The following is a 19,718-nucleotide window of genomic DNA, read 5'->3' on the forward strand; positions in this document are numbered from 1 at the left end:
TACTATTATTTTTTGTTCCTCCTCCTTCTGTATATATCTAACTCATTATTATTTTTATTATCACATAACTCTCAATGGACCTTATTATTTATTTTGCTGTTGACTATTATCAAAAAAGTTATTAAATTTTTTAAAAAAATTTATTCTTTCACTTTGTGGTCACCATGGATTTTTATTATACTTTTATCCCACCGCTTGGAAATTGTCTTCATTATTTTTATATTCGTCTTGATCTTGAATGCGGCACTCGATGATGATTCACATGATATATATCTGATTGCTGAGACCCATATGAGCTCGAATAGAAGATAATTCTTGTGTGTAATAATAGAGTAATAAATGGCACGTATTTGTAAAATTAATAAACCTAAACCTGGGTTTTTAACACTTGAATGGGATGGAAATGAGCGAGAAAATAAAACAGGCATTCCGATGGAATGAGACAAGTAAATTTTAAAGCTAGATGATTCTGGGATGTGAGCACGTGGGTGGCACTCCTTGTAGATAGTGAATAAGTGCGAGAAAGGTGCATGATAATAAGCGAGGGTTGCTGAGAGGATAGACGATGAGAGTCAGAGACTGAGTCTGAGTTAGAGGGAATGGAACTTCTAAAAGAGTTGAGGCTAAAATTTTTTTTCGAATTCGTTTCAACAATCAAGCCATTGTCCTGCCAGTTATTCGATCCTTCAAATTTATAATGGACATTTTTAAGTATACTCATTTATTTTGTTTATTTTTTATTTACGGAACACTGACAGCTTATTTATTTTCACTGTAAAAATTTAAATAATTACGATCATCAATTCACTGATTAAGAGGAGACCTAAAAATTAATATTTTATTTGACACAAAAAAAATAAGTTCCCTAGAATTATTTTTTTTTCAACTATTTATTTGTTATTTTCATCCGGTGACAGTAAATAAAAAAAAATGTAGGATCATATATGTTATGGTATGTTTTTACGGTAGTAATAATAATCCTCGAGTTGTTTCTCTTTTCATTCCCGACCCACTTCTTCCGGTCTTATTCAACCCCAACCACCCGGAGACACGGTTTTATCGGGTGTCGCCGCGGGTTATCGCTGGCTGCTGCCGCAGAGGGTGCGAAGGGGAGGGTGGCTTCGAAGAGAACACGACAGCAAGCAACCGAGAAAGAAAGACATAGAGAAAGAGAGAGAGAGAAAGACAGAGAGCAAGAGATTGAGAACCGAGGCCGAGCTCGGGGAGAGAGCACCACCTGTTGGCAGGGTGATGTCTTAACCCCCTTCGCACATCTTCCTGCCATACACTCTCACCAGCGTGAACCGTCGCCTACACTTTCCTTTTCGATCCACGCGTCTTATCTCTTTTATCTCTGACCTTTATTTTTCCAAATATCACACTCATCATATCTTTATTTTCATTACATCCGGTCTGCCTTTATCTTACTCATTTACAATCTCTGATAGTTTTATTTTTCCAATCAGCCAACTCAATATCTTCATTTTCATTTATTTTGTAAATTCAATCATTCAACTATTGGATAAATTGTCCGTGACATTTTTTTTTAATGTTAAGTGTCAGTTAAATGCAGATAATTTTTAATGATAATTATTGACGGGATCGGAACATGTTAAATGTATAACAGACAGTATATAGTTTGATGGTCCATTATCCGTTACATATATGCTGGATAACGATCCCATTTGTGACATTTCCGTTATAGTAGTTGACACGTCCACCATATGAATATATATATATCTATATATATATATACATGTAGAATGACGGTAATTACTCGGTTGCTTTTACCTAAATGACATATTCAATCCTCTATCTATATAATACATATACATATATGCCCCTATACATATATTTATCACTACCTATTAGTCGTTACTTGATTTTTCATTAAAAATTGAATTTACAAAATTTATTATTCCAGTGAGTGGATATCGGACAATATGTAATTTTCATGCTCCATTAAGTCTTTTTAATTATAAATGGATTTTTTTTGTTATGATTAAAAGGTGGTTTTGAGTACTCTGCCGGTTGTGCGTATAAATATATAAATACATATAGGTATATAGTGTATGTGTGCTGAATAAACACAATGGTGTGTGCATACAAGCTGATGAGAGTCAGAGAGTACGAGTGTAGAGAGAAAAGGTACACAAGAATGGTAAGAGCTTGTGGGTCTTGGTCCTATTGTCAAGAGGATATTCTTTGTTGGTTTTTCATCCTACCCTGGACCTAATGTAATAGTTGTATATGTGTATGTATGTATATGTAGTGGTGTAGAGTAGAGTAGAGGGCCTCAAGGCTCTCAATTCAAGTTCCTTACATCGCCGATGTGACGGTAGGCCCTCCGACCCGTCAACGAACCATTGAGATGCAACCAACTGGAAGTTTCATTCCTCCGGCTGAAATATCTCCGTGTAATCCGATACTCACGCGTTCATTCTACTCACTGCAATCTACACTACACTACACTACTTGTTCTGACGATACTCGTTTGTACATATGCTGCATTGTTCAATTTTGAAAATACATTTTTTCGCGTCTTGATTAAGTGATTTCTTCTAATATTTCAAAATTTAAAGTTTCTTTATTTTCTCAAGGCGACCCCATTTTGCCTCGAAAATTTGTCTTGTAGCTCAATCAAGATAAAAAAATGAATACTTTTAGTAGCGACCCTACTTCCTGCCCCTACTCTATACTTAATATCTTTAATTAAGCGCTAGAAAATGAATAGATTCAAATATCAATTTGATCTTAAAAGAAAGCAGATTAGAGTGCACTTAAGTTGACAAGATGGAATAATAAACACTGACCATAAACTACATAGCGGTACTTTCTTTGAGTGAAATAATAGGTATCAGCGCAGGTGTTCGCTCCTTTACTTGGTCTATGTCCATTCTATGTCTATATATGTATAAGGGACGAGGGTGGGACAGGCTTTTACTTTATATTCTACGATCTCTACGATTATTTTACGAGCCACCTGGTCTTAGTTGGCCTCAAGTTCTGTACCGGGCCACTACAAAATCTTGAGGTAGCACTAACCCGCCTACCTACTTTAGCCCTATACCCCCTATACTATTCCTACTTATAGTCCTAGTCAGTACAGCAAACTTGCCAATGACTACCCACCACTAAATATAATACCGATTCCGAGAACTGTATGATTTACAACTACACCTCCCAAGTACATAAATCACTCCGAGTTTGCTATTTAAACTATCGTATATTGTTAAAATATTATTTTTACTACACTATAATATATCTCTTCCTTGAAAATATTGTTTTATGACGGTCGCCCGGACAGCGGCATCACATTTTTAGCTTACCCTCAACTTCGCCTGGAGATTAAATCTATCGAGCTAAGTGTTAATAAGTTGCATCACCTGGTGGCTTAGCCGTGTGCCGATTTCTCTCTTAAAAGGTCTCTCTAATATATCCAACAGCCTACATAACCACCCACTCACATTAAAATCAAACGATCGCGTCGCTAAACGAACTTAAAGTGAACGGGATTTAACAGTTAAACACTTTTGCTCTTTACTTTGTTGTTGTTATTGCTATTGCTATTGCCATTGTTACCATTGTGGTTCTGGTTCCAGTTGCAATTGTAGTTATAGTTATAGGTATAGTTGGAGTTATAGTGTCTCTGATCAGCTAGTAACGATAAAGAAATTGCTTGGAAAATTGGCTTATTCCATTTGATTGCACTTACTTCATACTTATACTGACAAACTTCGAGTTATCTATTTATTTACTTTTTTTTTTCTTAATTTAATTCAGCATTACTATCACTATTATTATTATCGTTAGTGGAGGGGGAAAATAAGACTCATACTCTGAAAAAAAGATTTATTTGAGCCAAAGATATCGTATATTTGAATATGGCCAAATAAATAGTTAATTGTGAGAAAGATATGATATATTTGAGTAGTTTAATTGCGTGAAATAAGTGACTTATTTGTGGTGAAGAAATGATCCAAATGCTACAAATAAATAAGGGCTTCAAATATATGTATAGTATCGCCAAATTTTAGGTTATTTGTCACAAATTTAATATCTTTACCACAAATATATCAATTACCACAAATAAATTATATATTTCCGTCAAATTATAAAATTATTTGAATCAACTGTCATATTTTGTTGTACCAAATATATTTATTTGTCATCAAGAAATATTTGAAAAAAGCCACAAATAAATTGATTTATTTGGGACAAATATTTCTTTTTTTCAGTCTACAAAATTTGGCGGGAAAAAATTTGATTTTTAAAAAATTTCACATTTTTTATCAAAATTAAGGACCCAGGATACAGCGGACCCCTAAAAAATTGAACATAAATACAAATTTTTTTTTTGATCCTCACCTTGACTTGGATTTTTTTTTTCATGAAAAATCAAAAAAATGTCTGCGAATTTGTTCAAAATATATGAAAATGATTTACGGTGATTGAAATAAATTACTTACTTCAAGTCTTGATTTCTCTTATTATTATTATGTATAATAATGAAATGAAATTTTTTATTTATTTATTTATATAAAATCCGTCTTGTCTAATTAATATATACGTTAACGACGACATATATCAATCTACATTTTATTCATGTAATCACATTTAATTCAAAGCAGTTTTTGCAATCATCTGTGCAACAAACATCGAACATACATATATTAAAATACAGGAACGATTAATTCTGGTATTGCGGCTCTTGTCGTAATTATTCATTGAATAGATAAATAAACATTTAATGCCTATCTAAAACAGACTGTGTAATATGTAACTACCTTATGATGGATGGGAAGAAATTAATATTTAATGCAAACCATTTTTTCCGACCCAGTACATTTAAATAGTCAACAATAAATAATATACATATTTTAATGTATGCACTGAGCCAAACAAAAACTCCCCATACATGATACAGTACAACGTAACTAATAAATTATAAATTACTAAATACACAGTACGTTAAGTCTTATTTAACGGTTTCGTTTTATAAGTATGTACAATAAATTAAAAGTAAAAAAAAGCAAGGCGTGGAAATCATTACATACGAGGCTCGAGAAACTCTAATCGAAAGAATAAGAAGGATTCGATGGAATAAAATAATCTGCCGGTGGTTTGAGTCTGTAATGTGTGTCTGCACGTGGGAGATCCGGACTCTGTACTGTAGTTCAGTCGTGACACCACCAAATGCAGTACACCCACGTGGTGAAAGTTTCTGTCGATTGATTTCATATATATGTATGTCGCTTTATATACATATCTTACACGATTAATATTATATCGTTTATCATAAATTGTTCAATAATAATAATATCAAAAATGATAAATATTAATTTATGTATGAATTTAAAAACCGTTGGGTAAATGAGAACTCAAATCGCAGGTGCTGTAGAACCTGCTATGTTTTATTTTAAATAATCAAAAAATACAATATATATTTATATATATTTATTTAGGGCCGTGCTGAGTAATGGTGCTCGAGACACCAAGTGTGAGGAAGGAATTTTGTTGATTTTAAATGTATACTCAAGACTATATATTTTTAAAAAATAATGGAGGAAAAAAATTAAACTCACTGATTTAATTATTCGGATATTTATTGAAGTTATTTTTGTATTAACAATTATGTATATTTAATATAATGATGATGATGATGATGAAGCACTTGATGGTTTGCAAATGAAAATACGGGAGCTTAAAGTGACCAAAGTAAATATTATCAATAGATTGATATTTATATTTATATTTAAAACAATTGTATGGTCAGTGGAAGTCGGTGTGTATTTAAACCTGGTCATGTAGAGTTTTGAGGTGTGTTATTCGATACCACGAATGTAACAAATTGTTGACTGTATATAACCTAGTTAAATTCAAAATCATATTGAACGGGACCGTTTACTCGTTAACGAACCGTACTGGTCAATTTAGTTATGGCTCTGCGTATAATTTAATAACGATTCAGCAATATGTGCGGCTAGACACAACACCGGAGTAGTATGCCACGTCACTGTTAGTATTACTGGCTTGGTATATGCCCCGATTATTATTATTATTATTATTATTGCTTGGTGGCGAAGGGTAAAACGATCATTACACACAATGACATGCGTTTCGCACACGCACCGTCCCTACAAACACCGGGCTAATATGGAGTTTAATATTAATTAATTAAAAAATTTATTGCTTACTATTCGATTTGATTCATTGATTGAAATCCGCGCCAATTCACATACACATAATTTTGTTTGAATTACGTACGGAAGGAAAGCAGATATCGTGGGACAAAATAGGCCACACGGAGAGAAATATCAAGTAAATATGCCTTTGGAAGCATAGTAATTATTACATTACTCTATAGTAGGGTGTTTCAGAAAAAACAAATTTTTTTTTGGTGTTCAAAAATTGAAAGTATACCTGAAAATAAAAATTTTGGTACCAATCCGAGCTCTTAATAATAATATTAATAAGGTTTGTCTCAATGTCTTTTCATTTCATTGTCAAGCTCTTAAAATTAATCAGAAATCTTATTTTTTTAAGAGCTTGACATTGAAATGGATATAACTTTAAAACAACGCAGAATTTCGAAAATCTTTATTTGTAATAATTTGTAAGGAATAAAATTATCTACAAAAAAGTTCCTATGATATTTTTTGATAAGACTGATAGTTTCGCCGGAAAAGTAAAAAAATCTCAAAATTTACTTTAAATATGACTTGAAGCCTAAATAACTTTTGAACAGTGAGCTTTATCAAAAAATGATACGAGACTTTTTTTGTAGAGCGTTCAATTTCCTACAATAATATTTGGTGTGCATAAAAATTGGTTAATTGGTTTATGAGCTGGAAAATCCTAAAAAAAACAATTTTTTTTCTCGTGTTATTTAAATGGAAAATAGAAAAATGGATTGAGGCAAACCTTAATATCATTATTAAGAACTCGGAATGGTACCAAAATTTTTATTTGTAGTTATACTTGCAATTTTTGGATACCATTAAAAAAAAAAAAAATTGTTTTTTTTTTTTTTTAAACACCTTACTCTATAGTTTGTACAAGCAGTCGCATAAGAGCGGCGTGACACAAACTATAGAGTAATGTAATTATTACTATGGTGCATAGGCATATTTACTTGACATTTCTCTCCGTGCATTTTTAATTTTTAATCTTAAAAATTGTTTTTCAAATTAAATTCTTTTTTTAATTAATTAATTATGAGTAAAAAATAAATTACTTAATATTTTATATGCATATGTAGTAGAAACTGTTTCACCCCTTTTAGATATTCATTAAAGATTTTGATTATTCTGCGTGTGAGTTTGATCTTATAATGATTCGACTGTTTTTATTTAAAATATTCCTACAAAAGAGTGTAACATTTCTCCTCTATATTCGTTATTCGAGAATACTTGACACACAAGTATTAAAAAATAATAAAATGCACGGTGATTATTTCTCGAAATTTTTTTTTACACACTGTTGGTTGTTAAAATTGTTTTGTCGTCGTTATAATGCATGCGAAGTGTGTGTTGAGTCTTGAGAATAATACACAATAATAATATGGGGAAAAACCCAGAGAAAAGTATACACAAGATTTCGAGTTAACTTTAACGAGATTGACGAGTGACTAAAGTCGCTTTATATTTAAATTATTATTTTTTAGTTTAATAAAATATTTAACCTAAATATATATACATTTTGTTTACTTACCGATATTTATAAGACGTGACTGTATTAAATTTAAATAAACCATTATTAAAAGAGATTCGAGAGATTCATACGAACGTCACCCCAGCTCAGTGACCCCAGCCCAGGATTGAATCTCACCCCATGTATATCAAATGAGAAAAGACTGGCTTTATGTCTGATGACAAATCTCCACAATTAACGCCTCGTTCACAATAAAATACCGTGGACGCGATCAATCTGATGACAGTGTGAGTTTTTTTACTTACTTTTACAATAATCCATACCTTATATATATATGTATTATTGTAAATGTATATATGAACGCTCATTCATATAAATATATATATTTATACATGTATATGTGTGAATATACTACTAAAATAACAGTTCAATTGAGGGGTTGCCACAGCTGTCGGTTACGTTACTACTAATATGCTATTATTTTCTGTTTTTCGTCCTCTAATACACACGATAAAGTAACACGCGAACATAATATATATTATAAATATAAAAAAGGAAATCTGACAATAAAAAAAAAGTAAAATAAATTTATCCGCAATACATCTGAAGGAAAAAAAAATAAATTGTTGGGTAGGAATTATTTTCACACATACTTGGTACATAGTTTTTTACATATTTCTAATATATGTATAGACTTATATATTTTTTGTACATAAACTTTTGTATAGTGCTTGGAGTTTTTGTCTGAAAGCTGAAAAATAGTGAGAGACTTTCCAAGGTTTTTATACTTTTTATTATTTTTTTCCGCGATTGTTAGGGAGAGCATCGCGAGTATGTACCAACCCGCACACTAGTTGTATTTCCGGAAAATGGAAATCCTCTATGTGCGTGTAGAGGAATTGTCGTGTGCTACTGCAACCGCAAGAATTTTCCATTGAGTTTCTCAATACGAAAAGGGCTTTACGTTCATGTTCCATTGCTTCCAAATGTTCTTTCCCCTTTCGCATTTATATATGCATGTATATTGTACATAATATATGTAGGTATAAGTATAAAATATAGATACACTTGCTGTACATAGATAAATTGTAAGTACACGTAGTGTTCGGTTGGATACGTAATGAACGTAAGCTGAGAACCAACAAATGTCGTAGCACAAATAAGAAGCCGTCACGGTGGATTGCACTTTCTGAAAAGACCTACTACTCTACTGTACTTGTACTCTCGTCTACTTTCATTACTGTGAACGTCACGAGTCTACTGTTACTCTAACATCACTAACGCGCTCACTAAAATCTCCAGTAATAAGTTCTATTAAAATCACTCCCTCTATTATTCACAAATTAATGCCCCGGAAATACTCGTCTAAAATAACTCCTATTCAGTCCTACATATCCATATATGTATATATATTTGCGCATATTTACTGTAGCTCCATACTCGGATAATGGTCCATAGAATTAATTAAATAAAGAGCTTGTTTATTTTCTTTAAAACTTTTTGAAAAGTGTATTACCCAAATGAAAGATAAAGCCAATTCCGAGCGAGCGCCGCTTCGGTATACCGGGGGTGGCTCTGGGTATGAGGACAGTAGTGTGTACGCTTTTACGAGCCGGCGAGAAAATGAAATTGGACCTTTATCCCCGTCTCGGGTAGAGAGTTGGGTGTGTGCGAGGGGCAGACGTCGAGTGAAATAAATCTGACAAAAATATGTGTTTGACAGATATTGGAAAACATCGATCGAAACGTTCCCCTGCTTCGCACCGCTCAACAATAAATATATATACATATATATATTTTTTGTTGTTTTCATTTCGGCGAGTCAATAATAACTTTAGCTTCTCATCTGCATAAACTGTTGTTACTCTTTTATTTATATTTATTGCTCGCCGTATCATAATACTCGGCTGTACATATGTATATATATATATATATGTATACAGTAGGGATAATTTTTAAATAACGCGCGTTATTAATGTTTTATTTGATTCGTTTAGTCCCACTCGAAAATTAGCATATCGGGTGGGATATGTAACAGCTGTTACAAAGCTTGCAGCATCTGATAAACTGATAGTACCGACACGCCTGGGATCTCACCTCCTTTTCTCAACCACAGACTATCTATGCCTCGATTCACTATCATATATATGTATATGTATATGGCGCATTTAAAATAAACGTTTCTAGTTGCCAGCAAAGATAGAGAGAAATTTTCCCTTCTCGCTTACACTTGTGGGGCACCTTCGCTTATAAATGGTTGGAAGGGGTCTCAACACACATGCACACACTCACACATGCGCGCACACCCACAAACCACCCCCGTAGTTGCAAAAGACGTAATACTTGCTACTATAGACGGTACGCTACTGAGAGAGAATGCGCGTGATACGATATTGCGAATTCTATGGTTTTCGTATTACGGCCGTTCGGGTGAGTTCAATTTCGTACGCGGATACCTTTTACGTGCCGCGTGCTCCCGTATACGCTCATTCCATCTATATACAGATATACATGCAGAGACGTATAAGTATATATTGTCGAGGAGAAAAAGTGATAGAAAGAGAGTGAGTGGGTTAGCAGATAAGGGTGGCGTGAAGAGAGAACCCGAAGGAATGGGTTTTCGCAGGTTCTAGAGAGAGACAACAAGATGTGGAATAGAAAATAGCGACCTGCGCGGTATGCCGTAAATTTTGGCCAATGGATTTTACACGAAAGATAGCGAGACATATAGATATATATGTATATATATATGTATATAGGGGCGTCATGTGAAACGAGATTCAGGCCACTTGCTCTTGAGTGCACAAGCTCTTTCTATCTAACGGATTTACATATTCTATTTGGTAAAAGTCGTTGTAAATTTCATCACTTGAGTAAATAATGTCCGGCTAAATTCTTTGGTGTTATTGTTTACTTATGTCACAACCCTTTTAAATATATTTTTTTTTGTTCGTTGTTGGCTATTGCAGTATTATAAAAAATAAACACGGCTAAGCTGAATGAATTGGGTTTCAAAATTTTCGATACGTCTGAAAATTAAGAAAAATTTGAATTTCGAGTCACTGCATTGACGTGAAAATAAATTTTTATTTTGTTCAATTAATGGTTCTTTTTTTTTTTCTGTACTCTCTAAACATGAATTAGTGAAAATAAGTGAATATTCACTTATTCATGTTTAGAGAGTAAAAAATTTGTAATAAATATTGGAAAATAAATAGCAGGTCAAAATTTACTACAGAACAATTTGAAATTCATTTTTAAACACTTTGTAAAATATGAATTTACATGCATGTAAACACGGTAGCAAAAAAAAAAGGTAAAAGTTATTTTTCTCGACGAACAATATATAAAAAATATAAAAACAATTTGTATACATAAAAATACGTTTTACAGTGATTTGTTTTAGGATTGTAAATAAACAAATAGCAAGAGGATTAATCTAGTTTAATGGCCCAATGATAAATTGAACCTTTCATTTATTTATTTAGTTTTTATTCATTTATAAAAAGATATTTTGAATGAAATATAAATCGATTTCAATATAGAAAAATGAATTTATTTTCCACTGTGTGTGTTCTTTTTTTTTTCATAAAGAAAAAACAAAGTAAACGTTCCATTTTGTCCAATATATTGCAAATCGATGGAACGAAATGAAAAAGTGGCTTACATAGGTTAGCTCTGCTATACAAACGTTGCCATACTTCTGCTTTCGTGCCATGAATATACTGTAGTGTCGTTTACGTCAGCATCGTCGAATATAATATCGTCCTCTCGTATTTCATGGGCCTTAATACTTCTCTCGAGTGCTAGTGTACTCCAGAACCTTTTGATTTTGCCATCAGCATCATTACCAGCCCGAAAGTTCAAGGGAACTAACCGACGAAAATTAACCCGCGATTTTTATCCAACTGATTCGAATCAGTGCGAGCAAGGTCATCACTACATATATATGAAACTAAATCATAAATGTTATCCTCTTATCCAGTTTTAAATCTCATCGCGGTTTAATAACAAGCCCACGTGTTTGATAGCAGCGCAAACTCTCGGAGAACGAGCGAAAAAATAAAATAGAGATTCTGTAGTGGGAGAAAAGAGCGGGGGCAGGGGCAGAGATCGAGGGGGGCACTTTACTGCGCAAATTAAGGCAAAGTGGCAGTCAGTAATTTTATGTGGCCATCGAGCTACTGATATTGAATTTCCTTAGTCGCTTAATCCAAATCGTCGTGGAGCTACGAGCGATCTCGCGAAATTGGAATCATTACTTTACGGTCCCTTGCGAAATTGAAAGAGAGCTAAGGCACACAATATATAGCACACTGTAGAAGTGTAGCAGTAGTAGTATCCAGACTAGTACAGCTCTTGAAACCAACTGCTCATACTGAGACTCAAACTCATTTCATGATTTTGTGGTTTTTTCATGGAAACTTTGTAGTTTATATGGCTTTAAATTACATCGGAAATTGCCTGGTTTTACTCAAAAATTATTATCATTCTTTTTTTTTTTTTTATAAGCTGCGCCAGAAACAAAGTGCATTCCTATTTGAGCAGCTTGAGTGTATTTAAACAGTTAACAATCTATAATTATTTATTTTTATCTATAGCTCCGGAGTATCAAAAAAATACTTTAAATAAAATTTTCCATTACAACTCAATAAGTAGAAAAATAAATTGAAAACCATTAAATTTTTAAAATTACCCCGAGTCTAATTGCAAACAGTAAAAGCCCCTCGTATTATCAGCGTACTAAAAGTGCGAAGACAACCTAGAATTAGTCTTGAAACTTGGCAGCAGTTGTCATAAAATTGGTTTACCCCTGAAATCACCAATTTCCCCCTTTACTTTTTTCTTTTCTCCTTTATTTTATTTTATTATTTTTTTTTCTTTTTCGTCAAGCTTTTACGACCAATCACTTGGTTGTCTCCAAGTCCCTGAACCCTAGAACTTGCCATTTATTTTTTTATCTCATAAAAGTTTCATCCAATATTACGTAGCACCTTTAAGGTAATATATAATACCACTAAAGAATTATTATTTCGCGTTTACTTTTTTTATTATTGTTTTTTATATATCATGAGCCTATTTTACAAATTCTCAAGCTAGTAAATAAAACAATTATACTTGATCCCACACTCTCACATATTTTATTTACAGAGTATCTATTTTTTATCCCTTCATAAATTTACCTCCAGTGTCTCTGTCGCTTATTTACCATTCAATAAATTTATTATATGCTTCCATTGATTGTGAGTGCCATCAAATGTATATTCTATATATACATGTGCGCGTGTGCGTCTTTCTACGCTCGGATGACGGTATAAGGCAGGGGTATGACAATAAGTCCGCGAGCCGTTTAATAGAATAATTAAGGGTCCTCGTATATAGCAGCTGATGCTTTTACAACACGCTCGTGTGTACACTCCATATATACAGATATATATATATATATATATCTTTCTATTGCTTACTCTCTCTTAAATTTTGTTGCGTGAGATTGAACCGTCTGTACTTGTACATTGCGTATTAGAGAAAAGTTGTCTGATACACGCACGATTCCCCTTCATCTATACACACACACCACACTAGTTCAATTCTCGACATCCCCTGTACTATTGTGCACGTACGTCGATCTATCCATGGGGTGTACAGAGGATCCACGCGCAGGGGACAGGACCAACGGAATTAATATTAACCAAAAGTATAAGCTATGATATTTAGGCGCTTGCGCACCGAACATCATATCCACGGTGCACTACGCGGTTTACTATTTACTAGCAAACTCGATTAACGTTAAAATTTTATTTTATTAATGTCAAACGTCCGTATGTTTACACGCCTACCGCACAAAGTCTAGACTTCAGAGTGATTCAAACTTCATTGCTGGCTGGTAAAATTACTGTAATCGCGTTCGACTATAAATTTTCACTGTATACCACAGAATTATATACATCGAGACTTTAATCATGATAAACGTTACACTTTGATAAGCTCTATCAGATAATTATCATCATTGATTTATCGAATTAAATTTATATTTATTTTTAAATTTAATTTAATTTGTATTCTTCTTCTCCCTTATCAAATCTCATTCATTTGTCATTGAACCGTATTTCCAATCACTGACTAATCGAATATACTTTTGAGTATTTTGGACTTAGATCGTGATTTATTCCTACTGGTTCATTTAAAATTTACTGAGTCTAATTTTGAAGCTATGAATTGAGGTACCTTATAAACTATTTAATTAATTAATAAATCAATCAATCTGCCGTTCAATTAATTGAATCAGTGTCTATAGAAACGAAGCTAAATAGGGTTCAAAAATAACATCACCAAAAGTATAATATAGGAATTAAATCGGTGGTCGCATTGCACTTTAATTGAATAATGTCTTAATTAAAACGGTCTATGGTTACAGGGTAAAATATCCAAATTTAGCACTTACAGAGTTCAATAGCGTAATCAAAGATAATAATGACATTAATATTAATATGTCTTATCATAATTTGATACTTAATATGAGAATGCTGATGCCAAGCACATTATAGGTTCAACTATACACAGCTTCATAATCTGGAATAGACAATAGTAAGGTGTAAACCGCAGAATTCTCACGGCAACAGTTATTTGTGGTGTTGAAGTCTCGACTTGGTAATGTCAGGAAGAAGCTAGAGTAAACCCCGTTCCCGTGTGTTACGTACTTATGTACTTCGACTAGATGGTACTGAGTAGACAGTGGAGTACATAAGGATGAGAACTGTGTAAGGATACGACGGGTGAGTTAGGCGATGCGAGAACTAGAAACGTCCTGAATCGTGAGTCCTGAGTTTCTCCAAAAGCAGAATAGAACACATAGCCAACATCCTCTTTCACCTTCCTTCCTTCCTTCCACAGGAAGCTAAAGTCAAGTGGACTCACCGCCGGAAACTCCTCTAATGACTAAACTTGCTAATTTCGACCAATTAGAGCCACCTAACCAGTAGCCCCTTCCAACGTCTACGACGTCGCCAAAGACCACCTCACCACCTTACAACCCTTCTCTTCTCTTCTCTTCTCTTCTCTTCACTACTTCTGCTCCCGCTAGCTTATTCACTTCATCCCTTTCTCTACTTGATGCAGCTTAGAAACTCCTACATATATATGCATACTTATATATACACAGGCATCCATTCACTTGCCCTCAAGTCGCCCACACTCTAGCTCTAATGTGCACTATATTCAATCTTGACCGACGGTAAATGCTTAGCGAGATAAATTTTGTCTAACCACCAATTCTGCATCACTGAATTCACTAATTAGTGTATAGATTATACATATTACTGTATTACACATTGAATAGACAATAATCTATACAAATTATTGCACGCATGGTTGCAATTATTGAATATATTTCATACTATACACATCTGAAATATTTAACTTTTAATTAATTAATTAAATTAATAATAATGAATAAAATTAATTAAAACTTTGGCAGAAGAGTTAAATAAAAAATTAACTATTCAAAAGTAATAAAATAAATTTTTTAAGTATGACTTTTAACGTTAATTAAATTATCCGTGTTTTTGAAATGAATAATAAAACGTTGAGTTTGCGTATAAATTAAAAACAATTTTCAGTGCATAATATATGTAATTTATATCCGCGTAAGCATCTCGATGCGTTTTCAACTCTGGTGGATGTGTATAACCACAGATAGCTCGTTATAGACGTAGGCGTACGCCTCTTCAAGTAAATTCTTACGTCTCCTCATTATATTTATAAATATGAATATAAATGTCTGCGATCTCGTTAAAATACAAGTGATATTTAACTATTGCGCAATATGTTAACACCAAATTAACTTTTTTCAATTGAAAATTAACCGATTTCTCGGTAAAGTCAATGGTGTCTAAAAAAAAATTTTCTGTATTAACCCGGGTCAAAAATAAAACTTGATTTAGACTTGGTTTACCAAGTCGAAATTTGGAGCCCGTTTTTCACAAGACAAACTACACTTTTTTTTACGGAGACATGAAATACATTGAGCTTTCGCCTTGGTTTAGACTTAACTGGCTTACTTAGTCACGATTTAAGACGAAAAAGTTGAAATCAAGTCGAAATTGACTTGGTTTAGACTTATTCAACTTAAATTTTAAGACGAAAAAGTCAAGATCAAGTCGAAATTGACTTGGTTTAGACTTTTTCGACTTAAAATATAAGGCGAAAAAGTCTAAATCAAGACTTATTCGACTTAAATTATAAGGCGAAAAAGTCAAAACTAAGGTGAAATAATTTTTATATATAAAGGCAAAAGTAAGACGAATAAATAACTTTTTTTCGACTTGATTCAGCAAGTCAAAAGTAATGTGAATGACAATCGTGCTCGAAGTAAAGACGAATAAGTTCAAACTAAGATCAAAAAATACAAATAAGTTGAAACTAAGATGAAAAAAGTTCAAAAAGTTGAAAAAAATTGAATTTAAGTCGAAAAAGTCGAGATCTGATCGGAAAATCATCGGCAAATCGATAACTTCAAAAGAAAATAAGGTGAAGCGAGCCTGAATCAAGTTTTATTTTTGACCCGGGAAGTTACCGCCAGTGGATTGCATAGTAAGTTTATAGTGCGGACAATATAATGTACACATATAATATTAATATAATAACCGTAGGCTTATTAAATGAGATGGGAGTGACTCTGATCTCTTGTAAGCTGATGTCAATCAAGTGTACTCGGATACAAGCACACATCATCCAACATCCAGCTTATGAACAGAGCACTCTTCGGTGGTTATACGAGTGGTCAGAGAATATTGAGTGTCGTGGTCGGTTTGAAGTTAGCAATGGTGTGGAGTAACAAGCTGCCACTGTCCAATATTTATGGGGGGGCCTGGTAGGGGTCGTGAACGCGGACTCGAGAGCTTCAGCAGCACGATACGTGAATCCTCCTCATCTACATTCTCTTTTTCCTTTTCCGATCCACTGCTGTAATACCAATCCTCACACTACACCCCATACATACTTTTACACCCAAGCTACATCAAATACGTCAGCGGGGCAATACCATACCAGCACTGCAGCTCGAGCCAACTGTTATTCGCAAATAACAGTTTTACACTTTGACTCTTTCAACTTGTGTATTATTGCCTCAGTGAAGAGGTCAACCTACAAAGGTTCTAAACTCTTATATTGCTCTGCGTTTACATGTCTGATGCACATACACACATGCACACTAATAAAATACACATCCACACCCACTTTCACATGTGAACTTTTATACATATGTATGCAAAATTCAATTATGCATATGGCATTTGGTACAAGGCTTTAAAAGTCACCAAGACATGTTTATATGAACTAGCAATAATTTTTAACACAGCAATTGTTTTTTTGACTAAATTTATTTCAATTACACTAAACAATTACTGTCAAGCTTAAGCTGAGAAGCCATTTTGTGTACATAAATTATTATCCTCATGTACTTAAATAATTAATCCCGGTTACCTGAAATTGGTCTGATGGTATTAAATATCAAGTTTATAACAGTCGTTAGCATCAGCATCTTTACGCGAAACAGCTACAAAGCTATAATATATATGTAATAAGAAATATATGTAACGAACGTATTAAAACTGGGAATGCATGCCGAAACTCTGCAGCAGGGCAGCTCTCTCATAACGCCGGGTTTAATGCGTCTGAGATTTATGTCGTATAGCGCGGATGAAATTCCATCTTGTGGTGTATACATATGTACATATGTAGGTATAGGTTGGCATGGAGAAAGGTTCCTGCTCGGGCGGTATGGCAGAGCAAGCCAAGAGTTATGCTTGCACTGATATCTATTATAAACCCATGAACCGCCCCTACACTAGTTTTCACGTGTCCTCTTTCTTCGTACACTTAACTCGCGATATTTTAGCTCTTTTGCACTCGATATATGAACCAGTGGCTCTCTGCACTCTCGAAATCAAGTACTCGTATTCTGGGGACACTTAATTAAATACGTATTAAGGGTCTGAGTGTATTCCGATGTACCGATGTCCAGAAACACCATCAACGAAAGAGAAAGTCATATATGTATATATATATATATAAAGTGCGCGTACATATGTGGACACATACTTCTAGCACAGCTTTAACGGCTTCTATATACGCTGCTGGGTAATCTGACACTCCATTGAACCTTCCGATATGATTTATAATAGCCGAGTGCTTTATTTTAGTCTTTTTGACAATCGTGTATCTTTATTATTGGCATTGCTATATATATAGATACGTCAAATTATATTTAGCTATAAAAAAAATGTTACGGCATAATTTTGTAGTGGCAGTGAATGTCAAAATTTTTAACTTGGATTCATAAAATAAAAATTTATTATTTTATCCGTAAAAAATATGAGTATAAATATTTAAACTTGTTGCATAGAATAGATAACAATGTGATAGTTATGCAAAGCACAAAGTGGGAAATGGAAAAACTATAAAACCAGAACGGCAACTACAAAGTCCTTATTGTTGTAGAGTCTTGACGTCGGATGGTATAAGAGTGAAGCCTCTCACTCGGTGGTCAAGAGACTCTGGCTTTTTTTTTTTACTTCCACTTCAGTATATTTGTTTGTATGTATATATGAGAGTACACTTTCGCTTTACTCATCTGTAAGGCTATCCCTCAGGAATAATATTTCACAGTGAAATGGCTGTAGTTGCATTCCTACCGACAACTATAACCAGACAACAATAAAATAAGGCATTTGTATCTCCTAATAACACTTTTTCTTACTTTTTTTCTTGTTTCTCCTCACCATTTTGCCTGAGCCTTGGTCTTGGTCTTAGTCTTGGTCTTGGTCTTCATTTTTACAGTACTCACGCAAAGAGATTTTTCTCTCTACAGCAGTAAAAACATAAAGAAACATACCAGAGTCTTGAGCTTGAGACTCAAGTAAAGTAATACACTGAATGCAGAAAATAATCGCAGTAAAAGCTGACGATTTCTTGAGAATGCGAGCGAGTTTGAGGCGCAAACGCAAACGCAAACATGAACCGAAAAAAATTTCTGCAAAAACAAAACATAGTAAAAGTAATAAATAAAATTTAAAAAAGGATAAAAAATAAACAGAATCCACGTAATGATAACTTTGGTGCGAGGTATAATGACCGGTCGAATAGACGCAAAAAGAGAATAAGGGCAAAGAATACAGCACACAGACTCTCAGTTGGTTGCGAATAAAACGAGACCGAATAACTTTTAAAGAAAGGAGAGACTATAAATATCCCGCGAGAGTGAGTGAGTGAGAGCTCGGTTTTGAAAAATAATCTAATTATTGGTGAAAACGATTATAGTAATTATGCGAAAGATGAGCGGGTTCTCTGTTTGTTACCGTGGACCTTTATTAGACGTGTATATATATATACACAGACAAATATATGTCTATACACATATATAGATGCCAAGAAGGTTTTTGAGGCAAATGAAAAGGCGTACTTTTCTACACGAAGATGATCCACCTTCTCATGATCATATGCCCTCGAGTCTTCTCGGAAGAATCACACAACGGAATCGAGAGAACCTAACGATCATGTAATTATCTTCATGCCTTTGGGCCAGACACTTTTATTTTGTCATATCATATATATATAAATATGTATTTAAAAAATTTTTTATGTAACAATTATACCTTACCCAATAATTACAATAAATTCAACAATGGATACAGGCAACATATATATATAGAGAGATAGATACAATGAGATGATGCGCATTAGTTTTATTGATACAAAATTAAGCTAGAGTTATCGTTGTTACTATCGCCCACGGACGTCCTCGTTATCATTCCTTATCGCTAACAACATCGCCACCATCTCGTTATTATCGCTTGTAATCGTCCTTGTGGCACTCGACGTCCTCGTTTTCGTACGATCGTGATCGTTAATTATCTCTATCGGTTGCTTGATCATCGTTTAGCTTCCTCTGCTTCTGCTCTGTTATGCTAACCCTTACTCACTCACACTCATTAGTGCTATAAGACTGTCTATTCAACTTCGTCATTATCATTCTGGTAATTACCAGTACACTTATACACACTCGCATA

At 33.7% G+C, this 19,718-nt stretch overlaps 1 protein-coding gene across 2 annotated transcripts in view; it reads left to right on the plus strand.

Moving 5' to 3' along the window:
• LOC130667435 (LIM/homeobox protein Lhx3-like) overlaps nucleotides 1-19,718 on the plus strand; it is a 167,597-nt gene that overhangs the window by 112,228 nt on the left and 35,651 nt on the right. The window lies entirely within an intron of this gene.

This window comes from Microplitis mediator, chromosome 5 (assembly GCF_029852145.1).
Source record: "Microplitis mediator isolate UGA2020A chromosome 5, iyMicMedi2.1, whole genome shotgun sequence".
Classification (NCBI taxonomy): domain Eukaryota; kingdom Metazoa; phylum Arthropoda; class Insecta; order Hymenoptera; family Braconidae; genus Microplitis; species Microplitis mediator.